The 10,000-nt window shown below is 36.8% G+C and overlaps 1 protein-coding gene across 1 annotated transcript in view; it reads right to left on the bottom strand.

Moving 5' to 3' along the window:
• The window catches only part of LOC143020102 (uncharacterized), a 259,573-nt gene that overhangs the window by 90,710 nt on the left and 158,863 nt on the right, over positions 1-10,000 (bottom strand). The window lies entirely within an intron of this gene.

Genomic DNA, 10,000 nt, shown 5'->3' with positions numbered 1-10,000 from the left:
TCGTATGGATGGTGTAGCTGCCGCTAGGCGATTTTTTTAAGTTGAGGGGGTAGTGTGGGGGGAGTGGGGGATTGTCACAGTAACAATTGTGTTGCTTGTAGGTACGACAGCTTTGTCTCATGGGATTAAGGAGGAGGAGGAGGAGGAGGAGGAGGAGGAGGTGGAGGAGGGGGAGGTGGAAGAAGAGGACAATAGGGTGGTGGAGGAGGTGGAAGAGAAAGAGGGTAAGATGGAGGAGTGGAAGTGGAAGAGATAAGGTGGAGGTGGTAGGGGAGGTGGAGGAAGAGGAGGAAGGGGAGGACGAGGAGGAGGTGGAGGAGAATAAGAAGGAGGTGAAGGAAGAAGAGGAGGCGAGGAGGAGGAGGTGAAGGGGAAGCAAAAGACGATTGTGTTCAGTTTAGGAAATTATGAAGAAGAAAAAAAATTATTCTGTTGTTGATGACAATGCTATTGAGTGTGTACAAAGTATCTGACACAGTATCTCATAAGAATAAAGGAGTTTCCAAGAGACCATAAGGCCTACATTAGGCAGTTTTATAGAGTAAGGGACCCTGGTCGGGAGGTCTGAGGGAGGAAGAGGGAGGAGGAAAAAGGGGAGGGAGGAAGGAGGAGGGAGGAAAAGAAAGGGGAGGGGAATGAAAGGGAGAGAGGAGGAGGAAAGAAAGGAGTAGAGGCAGGAGAAGGTCGAGGAAGAGGAGGAGGCCGAGGAAGAGGGAGAGGAAGAGGAGGTCAGGGAGGAGGAGGAAGAGGTAGCAAGGTAGAAGATCCAGTTTCTTGAACAGCATTCCATAAGATAAGAGAGACTGGAAAAGGAGGAGGAAGAGCAGAAAGGTGGAAGATCCAGTTTCTTGAACAGCATTCCATAAGATAAGAGAGACTGGAAAAGGAGGAGGAAGAAGCAGAAAGGTAGAAGATCCATTTTCTTGAACAGCATTCCATAAGATAAGAGAGACTGGAGAAGGAAGAAGAAGGCGCAGAAAGGTAGAAGATCCAGTTTCTTGAACAGCATTCCATAAGATAAGAGAGACTGGAAAAGGAGGAGGAAGAAGCAGAAAGGTAGAAGATCCTGTTTCTTGAACAGTATTCCATAAGGTAAGAGAGACTGGAAAAGGAGGAGGAAGAGCAGAAAAGTGGAAGATCCAGTTTCTTGAACAGCATTCCATGAAATAAGAGAGATTGGAAAAGGAGGAGGAAGAGGCAGAAAGGTAGAAGATTCAATTTCTTGAACAGCATTCCATAAGATAAGAGACTGAAGGAGGAAGAAAGGGAGGGAGGTAGGGAGAAGTATACCTAAAGAAGATATTGTGAAGGAGAAGTTGGAGTAAAGGGGAAATTACCTTGGGGGAGGAATGTTGGAGAGGGAGGAGTATTGAAGGAGGAGAAGGCCCTACATCCCGTTTCTTATAACCTGGCGAAGTGCTTTTCCGTACTGATGTTGCCAAATAGTTGATTTTGTAATTTTTCAGATTTCAAAAAGGTTTTTTTTGGGGGGGAGGGGGTTAATGTATTAATTCAACCAAGAATGTCATTACATTATCTGAAAAAAAAATAGGGAATGTCTGCAAAGTTAAAATAAATCTATTGAAAGGTGCCATTAGCAACTGCCAATGATGGCTGGTCTGTGAGAACGAATTCAAAATTGTGAAAAACTCCACCGTGTTTCACTCTAACGATAATGGCCAAGCCAAGTCAGAAATCTACACATTATTGAATATTACTGTGATTGCTGAAGGCTATTCACGATATCTTATGTCATCAAGGAAAATAATCTTTTCATTTTTGAACAGTTTTCCCTTAAAACGATTTGTTTTTTTGCGCGGTCGAGGCCATTAGCCACTGTCACACAAAGTACAAACCAAAAACGTCGTTAGAGTCGTAATGACGTCATGTCGTTTTCAAACTTTCTGTGACTCCGGACAAGACGACATGACGTCACACGTTAGCTCCGCCCCCCTGCGCGTTGACAGTCTTTACATGCAAATACTCTTCTCATGTAGACATTTCTGAAAATCGAAAGTATGGGAGATTTTGAATTTCAATATTTCCCATTAGAAAGAAGTCTCTGTACAAAGCCTATTGGAAGGAAGCATATTACTAACATCCCTGAATGCTGTTGGCAAGAGCATGAATCATTGAAAGACCGAGATGGTCGAAATTAGTTCACGTAGCAATAATGACTTGGACCATAAGCGTTGAACCCTTGTAAGCAGATTCCCTCCTCCCTCCCGGCCAATTCCCAAAGCGTCTTGTCGTGGTGGTCATTGTCTACCGGGATATTCAGAAACAACTCGTACAGATGGCAGCATTTCCACGTGGCCTACCACGTCATGAGGTGGAGCTTATGCACAAACATATATACATATATATACATACATATACACAGATGCATATACATACATACATACATACATATAACAAAGGCTTTTTCCCCTTTACACGGGGGGGTAGCCAGATGCATATATGTTATTTAAATATATAATTAATCATTGATTATGTTACTAAAAACTATGCTTTCAGTATGATCCAAAGGAATTCTTTGAACGTCTTTTTAATGTATTTGACATATTAATACGGTCAGTATCGATAAAATTAGATCAAAATTGTATGTATTTAGATGTATATATATATATATATATATATATATATATATATATGTATATATATATGTATATATATATATACATATATATATATATATATATACATATATATAGATATATAGATATATAGATATATATTGCAAATAGTTTCTTGACCAGCGTTACTTTATATAAAATACACATGCAAAGACACAAGCGCTTCTGCCACGTCTTCGAGAATGTATACCGAGAGGAAATGTGGCAATGGTGCCAGCTAATTCATAGGAGGAAATGTGGCAAGGTTGCGTGCTAATTCATAAGAGGAAATGTGGCAACGTTGCGTGCCAAGTCACTGGTACAGGAAGAGGCTTAGAACAGACACTAAGCCGCCACTTCAGGCATGATAGGTTTAATGATATTGCACCAAATACAGAGGACCATGGAGAGTGTCGCGTAGTCGAGGGCGATAGCGTCTTGGGTTGGAGATCGAGAATCCAGAGGTAGGAGCCTCGGGTCCCCTAGGCTGCGTTTACACCAAGCGAATAGAATAGATTCAGTTCATAAAGAATCAAGACGATTCATGAATCGTCTTGATTCGCCATGTATTATTTAATTACACATGTATTAATTACTTCATTTATTATCATTTATATACCTATGTATTGTTTATATTATTCATTCTATTTTGTTTATTGTTGCTTATATTATTATAATTTTTATTTTATTTTATCTATCTTTTTATCATTTATATATTTTTTCGCATCCGGCCTAGTTATGGACCAAAAGGTCTCCTCTCCGCCTTTGTAATCCTTTGTAGGTGACATCAGTAAGGATATCTATACAGTATCCAATCCCTTCCTCTGACAAGGGCTGTCATGCCTATCCACCTCGTGGAGAGGGTAACGGCTGAAATAATGAGCAATATATAGGGAGGGTTATAAGTACATAGTCATGATTATATAGTACAGCTTGTAACATGGTGAGCTTATGGACATGAGAAAGCCATCTGTTATTATGCAATGAAAACACGACAATGTTGTCGTCGAATTTTTGCAACATGGATGTACACACACACACACACACACACACACACACACACACACACACACACACACACACACACACACTTTCAGCGAACGGACGGCTTGAAGAGCGCTCTGAAGAAAAGTGCAGATTGTGGATACCAACGCAAAGAGAAGTGCCTTTTTGTATTTGCAGGGGGGGGGGGAAATTGCTCGTGAGGTAGTGGGAAAGTAAGGAAAGAGGAGAGGGGGAGGGATTGCTGGGGAAATGGAAGGAAATGAGGATGTGGTGGACTTGGCCCAGGCAGACGGGCGTAAGGTCAACATGAAAAGACCACCGGACCAGCTCAGTGATGACGAAATGGCAAATAAAAATGTAAAGATTAGAAGTATAGAGAGGAGCAATACAGAAGAAAGTGACGAGAATATGTTCCAGGGATTTAAAGAGGGTGGGGGGGACACAACCCCCCCCCCCCGACTGATAAGACTAGAGGAGAGAGTTGATAAGGTGATCGAGGACTTGGAGCGTAAGTTAGGTAACGTAGACTCCATTTTCCAAAGAATTGAAAGGTTGGAACAACTAGAGAAGGCTAACAGAAACTTAACTGAAGAAATAGAGGACCTAAAAAGACAGTTAGGAAATGTAAAGGAGGAGAATGAGAAATTGAAGAAGAATAGTAATGAAAACAAAGAGAAAATAGCTACAGAAGCTAAAAATTGGAGAATAACTCAAGAAGGGAATAAGGTTTCATTCACTGACATAGTCAAACAGCAATTGAAAGAACATAATGAAGACTCAGTTATTAAAGTGATGAGACAGAAGGAGAATATAGTAAGAGAATTAGCTGACAAAAAGAAATGTATAATTATATTAGGAATGGAAGAGAAACATAACCCAGATAGAACCGCAAGAATCAAGGAGGAAAATGAAAGAGTAAGCAGTTTATTAAAATTAGTCCAGGAAGATGAACCAGAAATTATAAAGGAAATTGAGGAAAAATTCAGACTCGGAAAATATAGTACAGATAAGACCAGACCAATTAAGATTAAATTCAGGTCACAAACAACAGCAGAGAAAATTCTATCCAAGACAGGGAAACTAGCAACAAATGATCAATATAAAAAGGTATGGATAAAAAGAGAAATGAATAAGGAGGAAAGAGAGGCAGAAAAGCAGAAAAGAATTGAAGCTAAGGCAAAAAACGAGGAAAGAACGGAGTCAGAGAAAGAGAGATTCTATTGGAGAGTAGTGAACATGAAAATAAAGCAGTTCGACATACTAAAGAAAAACATAAGGGAAACAGAGAATACAATGGAAGTGGCAGAAAACTAAGAGTGTCTTACACAAATATAGATGGATTGATAACAGGATTGAATGAACTGAATGATTATTTGAAAGAAAAAGAACCGGACATAATGGGAATTGTAGAAACAAAATTAAAAGGCCCACTACCACCCAACAGTGTAGGACATGATACATACAATTATTGGATTAGAAACAGAGAGAAAAAACAAGGGGGTGGAGTTATGTTCCTGACTAAGAGGGATATAAACGTGAAAGGTGTCATATATGGAAAGAATACAGTAGAGATGATTATGATAGAAGTGGAAGACCGAGATAAGAAGAGCAGAAAATTTGTGATCAATTATGTGCCTCCGAAAACAGCCTCATGGGAGGAGAGTGAACATAAAAGTATGTTAGAGGACACAAAGATAGCATTAACTAAAATAATGGAAGACGGAGGAAGAATAGTTATGATGGGCGACTTTAATTGCAAAGAAATCTGCTGGGAAGAAATGACAGTAAAGAGTGGTGATGACTCATGGGGAAATGCTCTACTTGAGATGATTACTGACCATTCAATGACACAATGGATACAAGAGAACACTAGGTATAGAAATGAAGAAGAACCATCGAGGCTAGACTTAATAATTACATCTGAACCTAGAATAGTAGATAAGATTGAATATAAAACACCAATAGGTAAAAGTGACCACATATTGATTGAACTGGAACTTAATGAAGAAAAATATATGAAAAGAAATGAACAATATAGAAAAGGAAGAATGATGTATGAAAAAACAAACTTTGATAAAATAAGAGAATTCTTCCAACAAGAAAACTGGGAAGAAATATACAAAGAAGAAACAACAGTGGAAGAGAAATGGAATATTTTGACAAAAAAATACAAAAAAGGAGTGGAAAAGTATGTCCCAAGACAAAAACAAGAAAAAGAATATGTAAAATGCTGGTACAACAAAAGTTGTAGGGAGTTAAAGGACAAAAGAGACAAAGCCTGGAACAGATGGAAAAAATACAGAAGACCTGAAAAATGGAAAATATATACTGGTTATAGAAATGAATATGTACAAAAGTGCAGAGAGGAAAAAAGAAAATATGAAAAAGATGTTATAGAAAAGTGTAAAGATCAACCAAAACTATTCTACAGATTTGTAAACAATAAACTGAAAAACAAACAAGACTTAGAGAAATTAAGACAAGGAGGAGTTGAATACACTGAGGAAATGGAAATGGCAGAAATTATGAACAAACATTTTAAATCAGTGTTTACAAGGGAAAATATACAACCTGAAGAGATTGAGTGGAAGGAAAAAGTCCCCCCTATGGAAGAAATAGAAGTAACAAAGAATGAAATATTGACACACTTGGGTAATTTTGATGTCAGAAAATCGCATGGGCCAGATGAAATAGCAAACTGGATTCTGAAAGAATGCAGGAATGAACTGGCAGACAAAATACATAGCATAATAAGCAGTTCCTTAAAAGAAGGAAAAGTTCCAGAAGATTGGAAAAAAGCAAATATAGTACCTATATATAAAGGAGGAAATAAAGAAGACCCTACCAACTATAGACCAGTCTCTCTAACAAGTACAATAGCAAAAATATGTGAAAGAATTATCAAAAGTAGATGGGTAAAATACTTGGAAAAAAACAACGTACTAAACCCAAGGCAATTTGGATTCAGACAAGGACGATCATGCGTCACCAATTTAATATGTTTCTATTCAAGGCTAATAGATATAATACAAGAAAGAGATGGATGGGCTGATTGTGCATTTCTAGACCTAAAAAAAGCTTTTGACAAAGTACCACATAAGAAGTTGCTTAAGAAATTAGAATATGAAGGAGGAATACAAGGTAAATTGCTAAATTGGATGGAAGACTTTTTGCAAGAAAGAAAAATGAGAGTAGTGATAAGAGATCAGCACTCAAAATGGAATGAAGTAATAAGCGGTGTCCCGCAGGGAACAGTTCTGGCCCCAATAATGTTTGCTATTTATATTAATGATATGGATGAAGGAATTGAAAGCTATATGAGCTTCTTTGCAGATGATGCAAAATTACTGAAAAGAGTGAAAACTGAAGAAGATTGTGAATCACTACAGAGAGATCTAAATAAAGTACAAGAATGGAGTAGGAAGTGGGAGATGGAGTTCAATACAAAAAAGTGTAGTATAATGGAATTTGGAAAAAGCAAAAACAGAATAACAGGATCATATAATTTGGGAGAAGAAGGAATAAAAAAAGTAGAAAATGAGAAGGACCTGGGAGTCATTGTTATGAATAATATGTCACCTGAGAAACATATAAATAAGATTTTTGGAGAAACTTATAATTTAATAAGAACAATCAAAGTGGCATTTACATACCTGGATGAAGAAATGGTGAGGAAAATCCTAATCACCCTGATAAGACCAAGATTGGAATATGCAGCAACGATATGGTCACCAAGTACAAAAAAATGTATAAAAAAACTTGAAAGAATACAAAGAGCAATTACAAAACTGGCACCAACACTCTCAAAACTATCATATGAAGAGAGACTACAAAAACTTAAACTACAGACACTAGAGCAAAGAAGAGAGAGAGGAGATTTGATAGCTATTTACAGAATCATGAAAGGCATAGAAATTACTGATAGAGAGAATCTGATAAAATGGGATGACAGAAATACAAGAGGACACGGAAAGAAAATAAAAAAAGACAGCTATAGAAGAGATTTTAAAAAGAACAGCTTTCCTCACAGAGCAATAGACAGTTGGAACAAGTTAGATGAGAAAGTGGTGTGTGCAAAATCAATACATGAATTTAAAAATAGTTTAGATAAAATGAGATATGAAGACGGGACCCCACGAGCATAGCTCCCCTTCCCGTAAAATACAACTAGGTACAACTAGGTAAATACACACACACACGATGGTCCAGGTTTTTATTGTAAAAAAGCAAATCGTCATATGAAGAATATGAGTGCACGCACATATAGTATATGCATAAACTAACATTGTGTGTGTGTGTGTGTGTGTGTGTGTGTGTGTGTGTGTGTGTGTGTGTGTGTGTGTGTGTGTGTGTGTGTGTGTGTGTGTGTGTGTGTGTGTGTGTGTGTGTGTGTGTGTGTGTGTGTATGTGTGTGTGTGTGTGTGTGCATTCGAGTTGTTTACACATACATACAGCTCCATCTTCAGAAAGAGACTTTCTCAAGAACCCCCTGTCTTCAAAGACCTTAACGAAGATTACAGAAACATATTGCATAGCCATTTACCTAACTCCTAGTATCTTCTAGAATCGTACCAATCTAGATCACCATCATTTCTTTTTCGTGTCGCTAATCTCTTCATCGAGGGTGACGATAAAAGATAACTTCGAATTCAAATACTGACGTGTTCACTTTTAACGGTCGTTTTCAACGCCCAACGGCATCGAGCGACGATATTACGTCATGTCGTTTGTTTACTTTTCAAATTTCACCATGAAACGTACAGACTTTTTTTTTTACGTTAACGTGTTTGTCACGAATGAAATAGGCTGACTGTAGCCAGAATAAAATAAGAAGTGTCAGCCGGCTAGGACATGTTAGATTCATGTTTGGTGCCAAAAGTTTTAATTGAGTTTATTCTAAAGGGCCATTTACATGGTAAAACGGTTTGTCAAACGGTTTGTCAAATCTGGTTTGTCAAACAATTGTTCGAAGTGATGTTCAATCGTGTGAATGGGATATTTGTTTGTCAAACACATTTGTCAAATGTGCTAGACAAACAAATACCCCATTCACACGGTCAAAATCACTTCAAACACTTGTTTGACAAGCTGGGTTTGACAAACCGTTTGAGCATGTAAATGGCCCTCAATCCTTTTGAATCGCAGGGAATTTCTTAATCTGAATAGAGACGTTTGATCCAAGACAGAACACATTCGACAAGGTTCAAGAAAATACTTCAATAAATAGATAACCAAATAGATGAATATCTAGAGAAATTGATAAGTAGATGAATAGATAGAGAATAAGGTAAATAAATTAATAATTTAGAAAATTAATAGATGAATAGATTAGTAAAATATTAATTGATTAATAGTTAAATAGATCAATTAATTGATAAATTAATAGATAAGTAAATAGATATATACATGAATAAATAAATAAATAAATAGATAAATAAAGAAATAGATAAATCAAAAGGTTACTTAGTTTGTTTCATGTTAGGTTAGGAAAGGACAATTACCGCCGAATAATGGCTATGGTTTCCAAAATACCGCCATACTGTAGCGAATTGTTTACATACACGACCGTGATTTTATCTCCAAAGTGGCGATATCTTTGGCGTAATTGGCTATATCGTTGACTTAATAACCCTCAACGTAGACCAGAAAGAATCTGAATGTGGGGTCAAATAACTGACCCACTTGGTTGACCTTTCGGGTAATACATGTGTGACGTCACTGCTGTATGACGTCATTTTCTTATCAACCTGGTGACGTCATCACGTTGGACGTGAGGATGTCGATTCCATGTATTTATTTGCATGAGGCAAAGAATGTATTTATTAATTTATTTTTATTCATCTACTTATATATATATATATATATATATATATATATATATATATATATATATATTATATATATATATATATATATATATGTATATATATATATATATGTATATATATTATGTTACATTAAATTTTGGTTTGCAATTTTTAAACGATATTTGATTATTATTTTCATTTGAAGAAATTGAAACTTTTGAAAAACTATAAGTCAATCAATTTGAGTAGAAAAAAAGAGAAAAAATTAGCATAATTATGAAAAAAAATCTCAGTTCCTATGAAGTAAACGTAATATAGTTTTCTCAATTTAGTCTTTGATCATCAGATAATACCAAAGATTTTTTTTTATGAAAATTAGAAAACGACAAAAAATGTGATAAAAAAAAATAGGAGATAAAAAAGCTAAAGCTGACTTGATGTAAAAGAAAAAAAAATGTCGACCATTTTGTGATGTAACGAGAGAAGGTTGGTATGCGTTTTATGCCGTGTCATGTTGGTGGGGGGGGGTGGAGGGGGAGGGGGAGGTGGAGGGGGGAGGTGGAGGGGGGAGGT

This window comes from Oratosquilla oratoria, chromosome 39 (genome assembly GCF_046742065.1).
Source record: "Oratosquilla oratoria isolate Oo_2021 chromosome 39, ASM4674206v1, whole genome shotgun sequence".
Taxonomy (NCBI): Eukaryota; Metazoa; Arthropoda; class Malacostraca; order Stomatopoda; family Squillidae; genus Oratosquilla; species Oratosquilla oratoria.
Note: the sequence above shows the minus strand (reverse complement) of the source record. Positions and strands in the feature narration are given on the sequence as shown.